Here is a 6809-nt window from a genome sequence, read left to right on the forward strand (position 1 = left end):
GGACGCATTTCAAGAAGCCTCACTCAAGCGCCAGACATACCAATTTGACTGGGACGCCATTCTCAGAGTTATCGCACAACCTGGCAGCGATGGATCTACGGATACCATCGATCCCGACCTAAAGGGATATCGGCTTCAGCACTTACCTTGGAGGGTCGTGTATGGGCACAGATTATGTCCCATTACGTATTTCTGAGCACTCATGAGTCCTCCTTCACTGCAGACATGGCTGTTTTACTCTGGTGTATCCTTACAGACCAGCACCTAAACTTACCAAGACACATCCGGAATGCAATGGGACACGTACAAATTGCGGGCAACTTACCTTTTCCTACCTTGGTTTCAGACCTCGTCTCAGCAGCCGGAGTCTCCTACAGAGCTGGGGACACCAAAGCCATGCTTCCACGGGATGATCAATACGTCCCTAACGGGAAATATATCAGGCCTCTCGTAGCCACTACAAGCCAACCTACTGAACCGGCTGAAGACATTTCTCCTTCAACACCACAGGCACCTACAACAAATCAACTACTCCATCAGATACTTGAAAGGTTGGATCGGCAGGAACACAAAGCAAAGCTAAGAGAGCGCCGTAACAAGGGCCGATTCACATACCTCAAGGAGCTACTTATGGGAAACTACAAAGACCCAAACACCCCGGACTCCACTTCATTTACCAGCATAGGGAGTGATAAGCGGATAATTTATACGCTTTTTGGCATTGTTTTTAGTATGTTTTTAGTAGAATCTAGTTACTTTTAGGGATGTTTTCATTAGTTTTTATGTTAAATTCACATTTCTGGACTTTACTATGAGTTTGTGTGTTTTTCTGTGATTTCAGGTATTTTCTGACTGAAATTGAGGGACTTGAGCAAAAATCAGATTCAGAGGTAGAAGAAGGACTGCTAATGCTGTTGGATTCTGACCTCCCTGCACTCAAAGTGGATTTTCTGGAGCTACAGAACTCAAAATGGCACGCTTCTAATTGCGTTGGAAAGTAGACATCCAGGACTTTCCAGAAATATATAATAGTCCATACTTTGGTCAAGTTTAGATGACGTAAAAGGGCGTTGAACGCCAGTTCTACGCTGCTGTCTGGAGTTAAACGCCAGAAACACGTCACAAACCAGAGTTGAACGCCAGAAATACGTTACAACCTGGCGTTCAACTCCAGAAAGAGCCTCTGCATGTGTAACATTCAAGCTCAGCCCAAGCACACATCAAGTGGGCCCCGGAAGTGGATTTATGCATCAATTACTTACTTCTGTAAACCCTAGTGGCTAGTTTATTATAAATAGGACTTTTTACTATTGTATTAGACATCTTGGGACGTCTGGTTCTTAGATCAGAGGGGCTGGCCATTCGGCCATGCCTGAACCTTTCACTTATGTATTTTTAACGGTAGAGTTTCTACACTCCATAGATTAGGGTGTGGAGCTCTGCTGTTCCTCATGAATTAATGCAAAGTACTACTGTTTTTCTATTCAATTCAACTTATTCCACTTTCAAGATATTCATTCGCACTTCAACCTGAATGTGATGAACGTGACAATCATCATCATTCCCCCACGAACGCGTGCTTGACAACCACTTCCGTTCCACCTTAGATTGAATGAGTATCTCTTGGATTTCTTAATCAGAATCTTCGTGGTATAAGCTAGATTGATGGCGGCATTCATGAGAGTCCGGAAAGTCTAAACCTTGTCTGTGGTATTCTGAGTACGACTCTGGGATTGAATGACCGTGACGAACTTCAAACTCGCGAGTGCTGGGCGTAGTGACAGACGCAAAAGGAGGGTGAATCCTATTCCAGTGTGACCGAGAACCTCAGATGATTAGCCGTACTGTGACAGAGCATTTGGACCATTTTCATAAAAGGATGGGATGCAGCCATTGACAAGGGTGATGCCTCCAGACGATTAGCCATGTAGTGACAGTGCATCGGACCATTTTCCAGAGAGGATCAAAAGTAGCCATTGACAACGGTGATGTCCTTACATAAAGCCAGCCATGGAAAGGAGTAAGACTGGTTGGATGAAGACAGCAGGAAAGCAGAGGTTCAGAGGAACGAATGCATCTCTATACGCTTATCTGAAATTCTCACCAATGATTTACATAAGTATTTCTATCCTTATTTTATGTTTACTTATTATTTAATTTCGAAAACTCCATAACCTTTTGATATCCGCCTGACTGAGATTTACAAGGTGACCATAGCTTGCTTCATACCAACAATCTCCGTGGGATCGACCCTTACTCACGTAAGGTTTATTACTTGGACGACCCAGTGCACTTGCTGGTTAGTTGTATCGAAGTTGTGAATGAAAAACGATTTATTAAGACGTGCGTACAGAGTTTCTGGCACCGTTGCCTGAGATCACAATTTCGTGCACCAAGTTTTTGGCGCCGTTGCCGGGGATTGTTCGAGTTTAAACAACTGACGGTTCATCTTGTTGCTCAGATTAGGTAATTTTCTTCTTATTTTCAAAAAGTTTTCAAAAAAAATTTTTCAAAAATCTTTCAAAAATTTTCTCCTTTGTTTTCGAAAAAAATTTTAAAAAAAATGTTTTCAAAAAATATATTTTTCTTCAGAATTTTTAAGAATGAATTCTAGTGTTTCATGATGATTTGTTGAATCCTGGCTGGATGTGAAGCCATGTCCAAATTCCTTTGGACTGAGAATTTAACTAATCACTTCAATGCATGTAATAGCATACTAAAGCTTGGCTGGCTATTAAGCCATGCCTAACCCTCAGATTGGAGCTTTAGACTAAAGAGCACAAGATTCCTGGAATTCATATTAAAAATTTTGGAATCCTTATTTTTCTTTTTCACATTAATTTTCAAAAAATCCAAAAAAAATAAAAAAAAATCATAAAAATAAAAAATATTTCATGTTTCTTGTTTGAGTCTTGAGTCAAGTTGAAAGTTTGGTGTCAATTGCATATTCATCTTGCATTTTTCGAAAAATTCATGCATTCATAGTGTTCTTCATGATCTTCAAGTTGTTCTTGGTAAGTCTTCTTGTTTGATCTTGATGTTTTCATGTTTTGTGTCTTTTCTTGTTTTTCATATGCATTCTTGCATTCATAGTGTCTATACATGAAAAATTTTTAAGTTTGGTGTCTTGCATGTTTTCTTTGCATTAAAAATTTTTCAAAAATAAGTTCTTGATGTTCATCTTGACATTCAAAGTGTTCTTGATGTTCATCTTGACATTCATAGCATTCTTGCATGCATTCATTGTTTTGATCCAAAATTTTCATGCATTGAGTCTTTTTCATGTTTTTTCCTCTCATCATTAAAAATTCAAAAATAAAAAAAAATATCTTTCCCTTTTTCACTCATAAATTTCGAAAATTTGAGTTGACTTTTTCAAAACTTTTTAAAATCTAGTTGTTTTTATGAGTCAAATCAAATTTTCAATTTAAAAATCTTATCTTTTTCAAAATCTTTTTCAAAAATCAAATCTTTTTCATTTTTCTTATTTATTTTTGAAAATTTTAAAAATATTTTTCAAAAATCTTTTTCTTATCTTTATCTCCTGATTTTCGAAAATAACATCATCAATTAATGTTTTGATTCAAAAATTTCAAGTTTGTTACTTACTTGTTAAGAAAGATTCAAACTTTGAGTTCTAGAATCATATTTTGTGATTTCTTGTGAATCAAGTCATTAATTGTGATTTTAAAAATCAAATCTTTTTTAAAACTAATTTCAATCATATCTTTTCAAAAATATCTTTCTATCTTATCTTTTTCAAAATCATATCTTTTTCAAAAAATTTGATTTTAAAATATCTTTCTAACTTCTTATCTTCTTATCTTTCCAAAATTGATTTTCAAATTTGTTTCAACTAACTAACTAACTTTTTGTTTGTTTCATATCTTTTTCAAAACTACCTAACTAACTCCCTCTCTCTAATTTTTGAAAATATCTTCCCTCTTTTTCAAAATTTCTTTTTAATTAACTAATTATTTTAATTTTTGATTTTAATTTTCGAAAAATTACTAACCTTTTTCAAAAACTATTTTCGAAAATCACTAACTCTTTTTCAAAAATTATTTTCGAAAATTCTCTCTCTCTCTTATCTTCTTCTATTTATTTATTCATCTACTAACACTTCATCTCACCTAAATTCGAACCCCCTCTTCCATCTGTGTTCGAATTTTTTCTTCTTCTTTTCTTCTACTCACACAGGGACCTCTATACTGTGGTAATATTATTATTATTTTTCTGTCCCTCTTTTTCATATGAGCAGGAGCAAGGACAAGAACATTCTTGTTGAAGCAGATCCAGAACCTGAAAGGACTCTGAAGAGGAAACTAAGAGAAGCTAAATTACAACAATCCAGCAAGCACCTTTCAGAAATTTTTGAACAAGAAGAGGAGATGGCAGCTGAAAATAATAATAATGCAAGGAGGATGCTTGGTGACTTTACTGCACCTAATTCCAATTTACATGGAAGAAGCATCTCCATTCTGCCATTGGAGCAAACAATTTTGAGCTGAAACCTCAATTAGTTTCTCTGATGCAGCAGAACTGCAAGTTCCATGGACTTCCATCTGAAGATCCTTTTCAGTTCTTAACTGAATTCTTGCAGATATGTGATACTGTTAAGACTAATGGAGTAGATCCTGAAGTCTACAGGCTCATGCTTTTCCCTTTTGCTGTAAGAGACAAAGCTAGAGTATGGTTGGACTCTCAATCTAAGGATAGCCTGAACTCTTGGGATAAGCTGGTCAAGGCTTTCTTAGCCAAGTTCTTTCCTCCTCAAAAGCTGAGTAAGCTTAGAGTGGATGTTCAGACCTTCAGACAGAATAAGGTGAATCCCTCTATGAAGCTTGGGAGAGATACAAAGGACTGACCAAAAAGTGTCCTTCTGACATGCTTTCAGAATAGACCATCCTGGATATATTCTATGATGGTCTGTCTGAATTAGCTAAGATGTCATTGGATACTTCTGCAGGTGGATCCATTCACCTAAAGAAAATGCCTACAGAAGCTCAAGAACTCCTTGACATGGTTGCTAATAACCAGTTCATGTACACTTCTGAGAGGAATCCTGTGAGCAATGGGACGCCTCAGAAGAAGGGAGTTCTTGAAATTGATACTTTGAATGCCATATTGGCTCAGAATAAAATATTGACTCAGCAAGTCAATATGATTTCTCAGAGTCTGAATGGAATGCAAGCTGCATCCAACAGTACTCAAGAGGCATCTTCTGAAGAAGAAGCTTATGATCCTGAAAATCCTACAATAGCAGAAGTGAATTACATGGGTGAACCTTATGGAAACACCTATAACCCCTCATGGAGAAATCACCCAAATCTCTCATGGAAGGATCAACAAAAGCCTCAACAAGGCTTTAATAATGGTGGAAGAAATAGGTTTAACAATAGTAAACCTTTTCCATCATCCACTCAGCAACAGACAGAGAACTTTGAACAAAATACCTCTAATTTAGCAAACTTAGTCTCTGATCTATCTAAGGCCACTGTAAGTTTCATGAATGAAACAAGGTCCTCCATTAGAAATTTGGAGGCACAAGTGGACCAGTTGAGTAAAAGGATCACTGAAATCCCTCCTAGTACTCTCCCAAGCAATACAGAAGAAAATCCAAAAGGAGAGTGCAAGGCCATTGACATAGTCAACACGGCCGAACCTGGAGAGGAAGGGGAGGACGTAAATCCCAGTGAGGAAGACCTCCTGGGACGTCCAGTGATCAATAAGGAGTTTCCCTTTGAGGAACCAAAGGAATCTGAGACTCATCTAGAGACCATAGAGATTCCATTGAACCTCCTTATGTCCTTCATGAGCTCTGACGAGTATTCATCTTCTGAAGAGAATGAGGATGTTACTGAAGAGCAAGTTACCAAGTACCTTGGTGTAATCATGAAGCTGAATGCCAAATTATTTGGTATTGAGACTTGAGAAGATGAACCTCCCTTGTTCACCAATGAACTAAGTGATCTGGATCAACTGACATTGCCTCAGAAGAAACAGGATCCTGGAAAGTTCGTAATACCTTGTACCATAGGCAACATGATCTTTGAAAAGGCTCTGTGTGACCTTGGTTTAGGGATAAACCTCATGCCCCTCTCTGTAATAGAGAAACTGGAAATCTTTGGGGTGCAAGCTACTAAAATCTCATTAGAGATGGCAGACAATTCTAGAAAACAGGCTTATGGACAAGTAGAGGACGTGTTAGTAAAGGTTGGAGGCCTTTACATCCCTGTTGATTTCATAGTCCTAGATACTGGGAAGGATGAGGATGAATCCATTATCCTTGGAAGACCCTTCCTAGCCACAGCAAGAGCTGTGATTGATGTTGACAGAGGTGAACTAGTCCTTCAATTGAATGAGGACTCCCTTGTATTTAATACTCGAGGTCATCCTTCTGTAAACATGGAGAGGAAGCATAAAAAGCTTCTCTCAAAACAGAGTCAACCAGAGCCCCCACAGTCAAACTCTAAGTTTGGTGTTGGGAGGCCACAACCAAACTCTAAGTTTGGTGTTGAACTCCCATATCCAAACTCTAAGTTTGGTGTTGGGAAGTCTCAACAATGCTCTGAACATTTGTGAGGCTCCATGAGAGCCCACTGTCAAGCTATTGACATTAAAGAAGCGCTTATTGGGAGGCAACCCAATTTTTATTTATCTAATTTTATTTTTCTTGATCTTTCATGTTTTATTAGGTTCATGATCATGTGGAGTCACAAAATAAATATAAAAATTGAAAACAGAATCAAAAACAGCAGAAGAAAAATCACATCCTGGAGGAAGACCTTACTGGCGTTTAAACGCCA

This window comes from Arachis ipaensis, chromosome B4 (genome assembly GCF_059453495.1).
Source record: "Arachis ipaensis isolate K30076 ecotype BB chromosome B4, ASM5945349v1, whole genome shotgun sequence".
Taxonomy (NCBI): domain Eukaryota; kingdom Viridiplantae; phylum Streptophyta; class Magnoliopsida; order Fabales; family Fabaceae; genus Arachis; species Arachis ipaensis.